Raw genomic sequence first — 13,519 nt, 5'->3', positions numbered from 1 at the left:
CAAGAAGCTTCAGAGATTCCTCCAGACCCCGTGCCAGGCTGAGTCTCATATCTGAGGTACCCCAGATGGGGGCAGGTGAGCCCACAACCTGCCCAAACAGGGCCCCGGCAGCTGAAAACCTCCAGTACCCAAATGCCACCATGTTCACGGAGATTTCCACATGCTTGGGACGAGCCTCATCCAGGAATGAATCTGTAGGAAAATTCAGGTATGCAGGTTTTGTGACTAAAATCTCCAGGCTCCCACAGAGTCAGGGATGGGCAACCTCCCTCTCTCCACTCTCCTATTATTCCTGGAGCCTGGCGGTCAAGCCTACAAACTGCCTCTGGTGATATATACGCTCATTAACAGTCATGATCCAGAGACTCACAAATAAATCTCAGAAGAGATCAACAAGATGCAGAGATGCCTCCAGTCACCAAAGTCACCATCCAGTTAAAATTTTTAATTCCAGCTGTATCACCCTATTTAAAATTTTAGAATTCCTATACTACTGACATACCAGGAGTAGCACACCACATTGGATGGGATGTAAAGTAGAAGGTAACCAATCCTGATTTTAACAAACAAAAAAAAAAAAGACTGGAGCAATAGCACAGCAGGGAGGGCATTCACCTTGCACGCAGCCAACCCAGGTTTGATTCCCAGCATCCCATAGGGTCCCCTGAACACCGCCAGGAGTAATTCCTGAATGCATGAACCAGGAGTAACCCCTGTGCATCGCCGGGTGTGACCCAAAAAGAAAAAAAGAAAAGAAAAGAAAAAAATATTAACACAGTCCAAGCATTCCAGAGTGGTGCCCAGTGGGGCAGCTGCGCCCACCCCAAGGCAGACCCAGAGAACAGTCACCCATGTCTGGGCCCAGTCCAAGGCTAGCTCTGCCAGGGCCTTGCTTGAATCTGGAGACTCGGGTTTGGTTTGCTGGTGGGGAGAGGAAATGAACAGACACTTATTGAAGGAAAGCAGGCAAATGGCCAAGAGGCACATGGGGAAAAATGCTCAGTATCAACTCCAAACCAAGACAATAATGAGATGTCATCTCCTACCAGAGACGATGGGCGGGGGCGATAGCACAGCGGTAGGGCATTTGCCTTGCATGGAGCCAGCTCAGCCGAGCCAGGTTCGATCCCTCCGTCCCTCTCGGAGAGCCCGGCAAGCTACCAAAAGTATCTCACCCACACGGCAAAGCCTGGCAAGCTCCAACACAGTAACAACAAGTGTCAAGACGGAGACCTACTGGGCACACTCGAGCAAATCGATGAACAACGGGAGAGCAGTGCAGTGCAGTGCTACCAGAGACGATGGCACATATCAAAAATAGTGGGGACAATCTGTGTGGGCGGGGATGTGGTGAGAAAGGAACTCTCATCCACTGCTGGTGGAAATGCTGTCTGGTTCAACCCCTGGGGAAAACAGTGTGGAGAGTTCTCAGTAAACTTGGAATTAAGCTGCCATGCAATCCAACTATTTCACTTCTGGGTATCTGGCCCCAGGATACCAAAAAAAAAAAAAAAATCATTCCAAAGGAGGTGTGTTCACTATTATTCACTGAAGCACTTGGTGCAAAAGCTAAGAGATGGGACCCAGCTGTCCAAGGTCAGCTGAATGGATTATGAAGACGTGGCCTCTACATGTAATGGAATACTATGGAATTGCAAGGAACGGTGAATCCTGGCAATATGCTGCGATCTGATGAACTGGAAGATCTCATGTCGAGAGAAGGAAGCCAGAAGAATGATAAGCCCAAGATGGTCTCACCTGTGTGGAATAGAGAATCACTGGATGCAGGAAGGCATTTGCAGGGAAGGGGTAGAGCCTGAGTCACCCTTGACCTCAGAGTATAAGAAAGACAGAGAAGGGAAAAAAATTGGGGTGGGAAAAGGGAAAAGATGGGAAAGGGTAGTCACAGGGGAGCAGGAGACACTGCTGAGGTCAGGAGCGGTGGTCATACGCCCAAACCACAGACTGCCCAGCACTGCAGGCGGGCGTGAGTTCTAACTATAGCCGCCAAACTCTCAAATGCGCCTTTCAGCAAAACCTCAGCACCCGCCCCCCCCCCCATGCCCCAAATCTCTGACTCACAACCCCACGACCACAGGAATGAGCCCTCAGAGCCTCCTCTACTGAAAACTCCCGGGACGCAGGTCTCTGTGGCTGAAAACTCCGGGCTCTCTCGGAGCTGGGATGGGTGAGCTGGCCCCTACCCACTCCCCCTATAGCCAGAAGCCCCAGTAGCTGCACCCACACCCCACCGCGTGGAAACTCATCTGCCAGCCTTGTTCCAGAGACTCACCAATAAATCTCCAAAGAGATCAGCTAGCTGCAAAAATGTCTCAGACATGCGCTCCTGGCTCAGACCTCCAGGCCAGCATCCACCCACACAAAACCTGGGCAGCTGCTCCCACCACCCCACCACCCCAAGGCCGCCTCCGAGCCTCCAGCTGGACTGTCCCATTAAATATCCTGGATTTTCCAGAGCGACATCTCCAAATGTTACAACGCTGACGTCCCAGTAGGAGCACAGCGGATTGCTCGGGGTGGAACACAGAAGCCAACCCATCTGGACTAACGAAAACACAAATGCAGAAGGCTTCGCTGGCTGTAGCAGCTCAGGAAACCCTCGGACAAGGACTTCATGTCCTCGTGGTGAGATACAACGGCTTTCCCCAATTTTCTCCTGTGGAAATATTTTTTTGATCCTTCCGCTAGTAACAAGCAATGATAACAAGCAATATCTCTAGCGCTGTAGCACTGTCCTCCCATTGTGCATCGATTTGCTTGAGCGGGCACCAGTAACATCTCCATTGTGAGACTTGTTGCTACTGTTTTTGGCATATCGAATACGCCACGGGGAACTTGCCAGGCTCTGCTGTGCGGGCGGGATACTCTCAGTAGTTTGCTGGGCTCTCCGAGAGCGATGGAGGAATCGAACCTGGGTCAGCCGTGTGCAAGGCAAACGCCCTACCCGCTGTAGTACATTATTGTTGGCCTGCTCTGGGGGTCGGCTTGAGGGGTGGTTGGCAAAGATTGGAGACAGCGGTGGAGGGAAGGTGACGGGGTGGGGTTGGTGCTGGAATTCTGAATGCCTTTGTAAAATACGAACAACTTATCATGAACAATTTCATAAACCATCATCAACTTTGTAAGCCACGATGTATAAATAAAGTGGAAAAAATAAAATAAAATAAGTGTGGGGGCCAGAGTGATAGTACAACATGTAGGGCGTTTGCCTTGCCCATGGCTGACCTGGGTTCGATCCCATGTGGTCCCCTGAGTGCAAAGTAACCCCTGAACATCACCACATGTGACCCCCCCCAATCAAAAATTAATAAATAAATAAAATGTGGCTGTCAAGGCAGCCAGCCGGAGGAGGGGAAAATGCTAGGAGAGGGAAGTTGGCACTGGTGGTGGAATTAGTGCTAGAACATTACATGTCTAAGATTCAGTGATCAGGGGCTGGTAGCACAGTGGGGAGGGCATTTGCCTTGCAGGCAACCAACTCGGCTTTGCCCCCCAGCATTCCATAAGGTCCCCCGAACACCGCCAGGAGTAATTCCTGAGTGCAGAGCCAGGAGGAACTACTAAGCATCTCTGGGTGTGACCCAAAAAGCAAGAAATAAACAAAATTAAGAAATGTTTGGGGCTGGAGCAATAGCACAGCAGGTAGGGTGTTTGCCTTGCACGCAGCCAACCCAGGTTCGATTCCCAGAATCCCATATGGTCCCCTGAGCACCGCCAGGGGGGGATTCCTGAGTGCAGAGCCAGGAGTCAGCCCTGTGCATAACCGGGTGTGACCCAAAAAGCAAAAAAAAAAAAAACCAGTTTAAAATAATAATAAAATAAAATTCAACAATCAATAACTTTGGAACACAAAACAAACAAACACTGTCCTCCCGTTGTTCATCGATTTGCTCGAGCGGGCCCAGTAACCTCTCCATTTTGAGACTTGTTACTGTGTTTGGCATATTGAATACATCACAGGGAGCTTGTCAGGCTTTTCCATGCAGGCGAGATACTCTCGGTAGCTTCCTGGCCTCTCCGAGGGGGCGGAGGAATCGAACTCGGGTCGACCATGTTGGCCGCTTGTAAGGCAAACGCCCTACCACTGTGCTATCGCTCCAGCCCGATAACTTTGGAAGTCATAGTTAATCAAATGTTTATAAGTGAAAAAAAAGCGAAGGGCCACTTTGTGACGTAGAATCCCAAAGCATTCAGTTATAGTTGTCTGCGGTGCGTTGAGCCGTGCGTGGGTTCCTCCATCGCAGAGCCCTTAGGGAGAAACTGAGGCTTGTGCAGCCTCTGTGGGATGCAGGGCTGCTCTCTGCAGAGAACTCTCCCCGGCGAGGTGTGCCCTGCGCCTTCCCCCTGCCCCCGCCCCCTTCTCCCACGCTGTTCACGGGCAGTGGGACATCGGCTGGGCAGAGCCTGTCCTTTCCGAACATAATGATAAACAAGCAGTACAAGCCAGACTCCAAAAGTATTTACACTCAGCCACTCCATTCCCTCACTTCCTCCGCACTGTTCAGATTTCTCCTCTCCCTGCTTCCCTCCCCATCCTCTCGTCTCGTCTCCTCAGGAGAGCAAAAGGCCCCGCTCACAGGAAACCACAGGACTCTGGGAAAGCCAGATTCTGGGGCACTTGGCGGATTGGAACTGCAAGAGCCCCAGAGACCAAAGAGCTCAGACTCGCTTTGCTCAAGGCAGTGTCCGTCTTGGCCCTGGTTCAAGTTCAGGGCCCTGAACCCAGTCCACAGAGCACTGCCAGAGTCACTCCCAAGCAATGACCCAGAAACAACCCCTGAGCACGGCCAGGTGTGGCCCTCAAACAATGCAATAAAACAAGAAGATCAAATCAAATAAAATTCAACCGTTTGTCAAGCATGCCGCCTTCGCAGGTGTGTTTTTCCCCAAGGTCCCCAGTAACACTTCCCTCTATCTTCGAGATTTTCCCGACCCAGATCCTTCTCTGCAACTGGCCCTGCTCCACCCGGAACAGAGCTCAATATTTGCAGTTTTACAGGAGCACTGAGATACATGGAGGGTGAAGCCCTGGGAAGCCAGACTTTAAGAAAAAGGAAAAACAATATTTTTTTAAAGCATAATGCTGAGACTAGACTCTAGACCGAACATGTTGCCACTCGATGCCTCTTTTGCAGGCCACAGCACCCAAAAGGAGAGAGAGAATGAAAGGCAGTGCCCTGCCACAGAGGCAGGGTGGGATGCGGGGATAAAGGGGGTGGGAGGGGTACTGGGATCAGTGGTGGTGGAAAATGGGCACTGGTGGAGGGATGGGTACTCGATCATTGTACAAAGGAAACCCAAGCACAAAAATTTGTAAGTCTACAACTGTACCTCATGGTGTTTCACTAATAAAAAAAATTTTGAAAAAAAAGAAAAAAAAGAAGGGAATAAGGTGACGGCTGGAGGAAACAGTGGGGATGGGAGATGTGTGCTGAAAGTAGATAATGGACGAAACATGATAACCTCTCAGTATCTGCATTGCAAACCATAATGTTCAAAATTAGAGAGAGAGTATGGGGAATATTGTCTGCGATGGAGACAGGAGGAGGTTGGAAAAGGGAGGGTATACCGGGAATATTGGTGGTGGGGAATGTGCACTGGTGGAGGGATGGGTGTATGATCATTGTGTGATTGTAACCCAAACATGAAAGCATGTAACTATCTCACGGTGATTCAATAAAATTAAAAAAAAAGAAGAAGAAAAAAAAAGCATAGTCATCAGGAATAGGCCATCACAGAGGGAAAAAAATAGTCTTGGCTGGTCTATCAGAAATCAGTCACCAGGGTCGGCATGACAGCACAGCGGGGAGGGCACTTGCCTTGCATGTGACTGTCCCTGCGTCAATCCCCAGCATCCCCCAAGGTCCCCGAGCACCGCCAGCAGTGATTCCTGAGCACGGAGCTGGGAGGAAGCCCTGAGCATCACCCTGTGTGCCCTCCCAAAAAAATTTCTTATGAGGAAAGAAAATCAGTCACCCAGGTAACTTGGGGGAGGAAATACTAATAAAAATATATTGGGGGGAAATCATAATCGAGAGTCAACACAATACACAACCTAAAATATCAATCTTTTTTCTTTTCCTTTTTGGGCTGTGCTCAGAAAACTGACTCCTGGCTCTTCACTCAGAAATTACTCCTGGTGGGGCTGGAGCAACAGCACAGCGGGGAAGGCGTTTGCCTTGCACGCGGCTGACCTGGGTTCAATACCCAACATCCCATATGGTCCCCCGAGCACCACCAGGAGTAATTCTTGAGTGCAGAGCCAGGAGTAACCCCTGTGCATTGTCGAGTATGATCCAAAAATAGCAACAAAAAAAAAAAGTTACTCCTGGAGAAAACTGGGGACCATATAGGATGCCAGGGATTGAACCTGGGTTGGTCATGTGCAAGGCAAACGCCCTCCTCACTGTGCTCTTGGTCCTGACTCCCTTATTCTTCTCTAATCTCCCAGTAAACCAGGGGATACTCTGTCTGGAGACCCTCATTCTTCCCATTGCTTGCTTAATCCCCACCCACCAGGCCCTGATATTAATCTTTTAACAAATTTTTGTGTGTCTGTGCTTTTTGGGTCACACCCCGTGATGCTCAGGGGTTACTCCTGGCTCTGCACTCAGGAATTACTCCTGGTGGCACTTGGGGGACCATATGAGATGCCAGGGATTGAACCCGGGTCCGCCGCATGCAAGGCAAATGCCCTACCTGCTGTACTATTGCTCCAGCCCCTTAACAAAATTTAAATTAGACTATGTGGAAATTAAAGTGGCCTCTAGTCAGGAGGGAACACCACTTAAAACACACCATCAGAGTATCACCAAATGTTGGCAGCAGTTGACAAAAGCTTCAACACCACTGTTACACACGTGTCTAAGAAACACACACAAACCGTGTCCTAAAGACACACCAAGAGAAAACTCTTAGAAACAATAAACCAGTAAAGCAGCAGACAGCAAGATCAAATCAAAACAATCGGTGGCAGTTTTATAGGCAAACAATGAAGAAAAATCCCTTTTTTAAACACTCCATTTAAAATAATTGTTCATGTTCAGAAACATCTAGTACTTAAACATCAAGCAAGACTTTATTGAGGGGCTGGAGCCATAGCACAGCGGGTAGGGCATTTGCCTTGCACACGGCCAACCCAGGTTCGGTTCCCAGCATCCCATATGGTCCTCTGAGCACCACCAGGAATAATTCCTGAGTGCAGAGCCAGGAGTAACCCCTGTGCATCACCAGGTGTGATCCAAAAATAAAAAATAATAAGATTATCCATGGGGCTGGAGCGATAGCACAGCAAGTAGGGCATTTGCCTTGCATGTGGCCAACTCAGGTTTGATTCCCTGCATCCCATATGGTCCCCTGAGCACCACCAGGAGTAACCCCTGTGCGTCGCTGGGTGTGACCCAAAAAAAGCAAAAATTAAAATAAAAGACTATTGAAAGTTATGTCACTATTGAAAGAAATAGAAAAGGATATGAGGAAATGGAAAAATATTCCATGTTCCTGGATTGGGAGAATATTGTCAAAATGACCAACATCCCAATGAAAGTCTGATGACATTCTTCACGGACATAGAATAAACTGTACTAACATGTATATGGCATCATAAAACTTCTGGGATGGTCAAAGTCATTCTGATGTAGGCAGGCAGGCAGATAAGGAAGGACCCTCCCGAGACAAGACAGTGAATTCCTGGAAGTAGCCCTGAAGTTGCAAAAGCCACTAACAGGAAACAGAAACTAAGGCCTGATAAGAATTTCAACATCGGTGGTGGAGAATGGGCACTGGTGGAGGGATGAGTTCTTGATTATTGTAGCACTGTCGTCTGTTGTTCATCAATTTCCTCAAATGGGCACCAGTAACGTCTCCATTGTGAGGCTTGTTGTGACTGTTTTTTGGCATATCGAATACACCACTGGGAGCTTGCTATGCTCTGCCGTGCGAGCGGGATACTCTCAGCAGCTTGCCTGTCTCTCTGAGAGGGAAGGAGGAATCGAATCCGGGCCGGCAATGTGCTAGACAAACGCCCTACCCGCTGTGCTATTGCTCCAGCCCTCTCGATCATTGTATGACTGAAATGTAATCACAAAAGTTTGTAAGTCTGTTACTATATCTCATGGTGATTCATTAAAATATACATATATATGTAAATATATGTATATATAATTTAAAAAAAAGAACAACCTCAACAAACGCAACAAGGCCTGATAAGCCAAGACCCAGATAAGCAAGATAAGCTAGCAACTCACCCAGAAAAGCTCTAGCAGGAACAAAAGGCCGGAAATGGCATTTCAAAGAAGACCATCACCACTCCCAACCCCACCCCCTTGACAACCTCCTAAGCACTTTGACCTAGCTAGAAGCCCCACCTGGGGGCAGGTTGGAAACTCTATAAAGGCCACCTTGAATAAAGGAAGTGCGAGCGCATATGCTGCCCGAGCCCAGCACACAGCACACGTGGCACCCACATCTCACCCTTGCTCTGCTCCCTCCACAGCTCAAAGGCCGGAAGCAGGACTGACCGGGAAGCTCCGTCCATCCCTCCCATGCATGCCAGAGCCCAGGGGATTCCCTACAAGCTGGCAGCTGAACCCCCAGAGGGAGCCAAGTGGGTGCCAAATGGGGAGGCTGGCAGCATGTGAGAAATCAGTCGCCAGGGCTGACCCAGACTCAGGATGATCACCACATGGGGGAACCAAAGAACTGGGGGAGGGGCGCTGGGGGGAGCCTTGGGGGAGAACCCACGGGACACGAGCTGGAGGGTCAGAGAGTAGAGCACTTGCCTCGCAGTCCCTGAAACTCCATATGATCCTCCCAGGAGACACCCAGGAGTGAGCCTGAACATCCCTGGGTATGGCCCCCAAATGAAAAACAAATAAAAGAAGAAGCACCTGGAAAAGATGAAGTGGAATTCCTAGGAAGATGATTCTCAAGAAACAAAGTTAAAGCGCACAGCTCACAAGCTACCAGAACCTATGGGATGCAGCTAAAGCTGTGTTAAGGGGAAAATTTATAGCTCTGCAAGCATTTCTCAGAAAGAAAGAAAGGACCCACATAAACAACTTGACTTCACAGCTCAAGATCTTAGAAAAGGACCAACAAAAGGAACCCAAACCAGGCAGAAGGAAAGAGACCATAAAACTTAGAGCAGAAATCAATGACATGAAAACCCAAAAAACAATCTGAAAGATCAATGAAACCAAGAGCTGGTTCTTTGAGAAAATAAGATAGCTAAACCACTAGCAAGATTCACAAAGAGAGAGAGAGAACCCTAATAAACTGAATCCAAAATGATAAGGGGGGGTATCACAATAGAAACCAAAGAAATTCAAAAGATCATCAGAGACTACTTTGAAAGTCTGTATGCCACGAAACAAGAGAACCTAGAAATGGATAAATTCCTGGATTCCTATAATCTCCCAAGGCTGAACAAAGAAGATCTAGAGTACCTGAATAGTCCTATTAACATCAAGGAAATTGAAACTGTAATCAAAAGTCTTCCCAAAAACAAAAGCCCAGGTACAGATGGATTCACTAGTGAATTTTTCCAAACATTTAAAGAGGACCTATTGCCAGTTCTTCTCAAGCTTTTCCAGGAAATTGAAGAAACAGAAACTCTCCCAAACAGTTTCTATGAAGTCCATATCTCTCTAATACCAAAAGGAAATAAAGACACCACAAGAAAAGAAAACTACAGGCCAATATCCCTGATGAACACGGATGCAAAGATTCTAAACAAAATACTAGTAAATAGAATTAAACAACTCATCAAAAAGATCATACACCAAGATCAAGTGGGATTCATCCCAGGGATGCAAGGATGGTTTAACATTTGGAAATCAATCAACATAATCCATTATATCAGCAAAAAAGATAAAAACCATATGATCATATCAATGATGCAGAGAAAGCATTTGACAAGATCCAGCACCCAGTTATGATGAAAACCCTCACCAAAATGGATATAGAAGGGACTTTCCTCAATATAATTAAAGCCATCTACCACAAGCATATGGCAAGCATCATCCTCAATGGGGAAAAATTGAGAGCCTTCCCTCTAAGATCAGGGATGAGACAAGGATGCCCACTCTCTCCACTGCTGTTCAATATAGTACTGGAAGTACTTGCAATATCGGTTAGGCAAGAAGAAGATATTAATGGCATTCAGGTAGGAAAGGAAGAAATCAAGCTCTCACTATTCACAGATTATATGATACTATACTTAGAGAACCCTAAAACCTCTACCAAGAAACTCTTAGAAACAATAGACTTGTATAGTAAAGTTGCAGGCTATAAAATCAATACCCAAAAGTCCATGGCTTTCTTATACGCAAATAATGAGAGAAAAGAACGTGACATAAAAAAAAAACAATCCCGTTCACAATTGTGCCCCAGAAAATCAAGTACCTAGGAATAAGCTTAACTAAGGAAGTAAAAGACCTGTACAAAGAAAACGACAGAACACTACTTTAGGAAATAAAAGAGGACATGAGAAAATGGAAAGATATCCCCTGCTCATGGATCGGGAGAATTAACATTGTCAAAATGGCAATACTCCTCAAAGATTTGTACAAATTCAATGCAATTCCTATAACAATACCCATGACATTCTTAAAAAAAAATGGAACAAACACTCCTGAAATTCATATGGAACAATAAGCACCCATGAATAGCTAAAGCAATTCTTGGGGAAAAGAAAATGGGAGGAATCAACCTCCCTAACTTCAAACTCTACTACAAAGCAGTAATAATTAAAACAGCATGGTACTGAAACAAAGGCAGAGCTGCAGACCAATGGAACCGAGTTGAATATACTGACATCTCCCCCCAAACATATGATCATCTAATCTTTGATAAGGGAGCAAGAAATGTGAAGTGGAGCAAGGAAAGCCTCTTTAACGAATTATGCTGGGAGACTGGACAGCTACATGTAAAAAATGGGCTCAGATCTCTACCTAACACCATGTACAAAAGTAAGATCAGCACAGATTAAAGACCTCAACATCAGACCAGAATCCATAAGGTACATTGAAGACAAGGTTGGCAAAATCCTCCACGACATTGAAGCTAATGGTATCTTCAAAGATGTCATGCCACTGGCCAAGCAAGTGAAAACAGAGATAGACAAGTGGGACTATCTTAAACTAAGAAGCTTCTGAACCTCCAAAGAAACAGTGACCAAAATACAAAGACAGTCTACAGAATGGGAAAGGATATTCGCCCAATACCCATCCAACAAGGGGTTAATAATCAAGAATATACAAAGTACTAGTTGAACTCCACAAGAAGAAAACATCCAACCCCATCAAAAAATGGGGCAATGAAATGAACAGAAACTTTCTCAAAGAAGAAATCCGAATGGCTAAAAGGCACATGAGAAAATGCTCTACATCATTAATCATCAGGGAGATGCAGATCAAAACAACAATGAGATATCATCTCATACCACAGAGACTGGCCCACATCCAAAAGAACAAAAGCAACCGGTGCTGGCGTGGATGTGGCGAGAAAGGGACTCTCCTTCACTGCTGGTGGGAATGCTGACTGGTTCAGCCCTTTTGGAAAACAGTATGGACGATTCTCAAAAAATTAGAAATTGAGCTTCCATTTGACCCAACAGTAACACTCCTGGGAATATATCCCGGAGAGGCAAAAAAGTATAGTCGAAATGACAACTGCATTTCTATGTCCATTGCTGCTCTGTTCACAATAGCCAAAAACTGGAAAAAACCTGAGTGCTCAAGATCAAATTACTGGTTAAAGAAACTTTGGTACATCTACACAATGAAGTACTATGCAGCTGTTAGAAAAGACCAAGTCATGAAATTTACATATAAGTGGTACTACATGGAAAGTATCATGCTAAGTGAAATGAGTCAGAAAAAGAGGGACAAACACAGAAAGATTGCATTCATCTGCGGAATATAAAGTAACAAAATAGGAGACTAACATCCAAGAATAGTCGAGATAAGTACCAGGAGGTTCACTCCATGGCTTGAAGGCCAGCCGCACATGCTAGGGGAAAAAGCAGCTCAAATAGCGAAGGAAACACCAAATAAAGGGGGTTGGGTGATTGCCACCCAATGCCTCTTTTGCAAACCTCAGCACCCAAAAGGAGAGAGAGAACAAAAGGGAATGCCCTGCCACAGAGGTGGGATGGGATGGGATGGGATGGGATGGGATGGGATGGGATGGGATGGGATGGGATGGGATGGGGGACTGGGGAGGTGGGAGGGATACTGGGATCATTGGTGGTGGAGAATGGGCACTGGTGGAGGGATGGGTAGTCGATCATTGTATAACTGAAACCCAAGCATAAAAATTTGTAAGTCCACAACTATACCTCATGGTGTTTAACTAATAAAATTTTTAAAAATAAAATTAAAAATATAAATAAATAAAGCGGACAGCTAACACTGGCAGCCAGCTCATGCTTCAATCCACGGGTACTAAGCACAGGGGCAAAGGGGCTTCTCTTGCATGCTGCCAACATGAGTTTGAGTCTCCAGCACCTCGTATGGTCCCCCTGAGCACTGCCAAGGGTCACTCCTGGGCACAGAGCCAGGAATAAATCCTGAGCCATAGCTGGTAGTGGCCCCAAAAGCAAACAACAGACGCAAAAGAGAGAGAGAGAGAGAGAGAGAGAGAGAGAGAGAGAGAGAGAGACATACATTGAAATGGCAATGCAATTGGTTTCTTTTTTGTTTGTTTTTTGCTTTTATTGGTTTTTTTTTTTTACTTTTTGGGTCACACTTGGAGATGCTCAGGGGTTACTCCTGGCTTTGCACTCAGGAATTACTCCTGGTAGTGCTCGGGGGACCATATGGGATGCTGGGAATCCAACCCAGGTCAGCCACATTCAAGGCAAACACCCTACCCACTGTGCTATCGCTCCAGCCCCCTGCAATTGTTTTTTTTTTTTATCTCCAAGTAGCAAGGAATGAAAAGGAAAGCGTGGGCAGGTTAAAACAATTACCAAGACATTTCCACACCTCTCGATCTTGCAAATGATTCTGCCTCTGGGAGTTCCTCTAAGAAATTAATCATGAATATAGAGAAAAGAGAGATGGCAAAGACAGTCACCATAGCGGTATTTATAACCTGAAAAATTCTATCTAAATGCCCAGCATTTAGAGTTTTCTTTTCATGCCATGGTCTGTTTCTAGAGTTAAATGTTACCTAGCTATTAAATATGAGGCACATTTAATTACAAAAGAAAGTGTTCAGAGTCTAGAGTTACATAAAAATTAAAACCACAAATAATATCTTCAGCTCTCTAAGTAGCTGAATAACTGTATAGAAAAATAGTGGGAGGAAATGCATTTAGCTAATAATAATGATTATTTCTGAGTAAAGGGTGTGTAGGGCGCTTGCCTTGCACGCAGCCAATCTAGTTGATCCCTGGCGCCCCAACAGTCCCCTGAGCCCACCCGGAGTGATTCCTGAGTGCGAGCCAGGAGTCAGCCCTTGGCACTTCGAGGTGTGGCCTGGAAACAAAATT

The sequence above is a fragment of the Sorex fumeus genome, unplaced genomic scaffold, assembly GCF_029834395.1.
Source record: "Sorex fumeus unplaced genomic scaffold, SorFum_2.1 ptg000041l, whole genome shotgun sequence".
NCBI classification, from domain to species: Eukaryota; Metazoa; Chordata; class Mammalia; order Eulipotyphla; family Soricidae; genus Sorex; species Sorex fumeus.
This window is presented reverse-complemented; position numbering follows the sequence as displayed.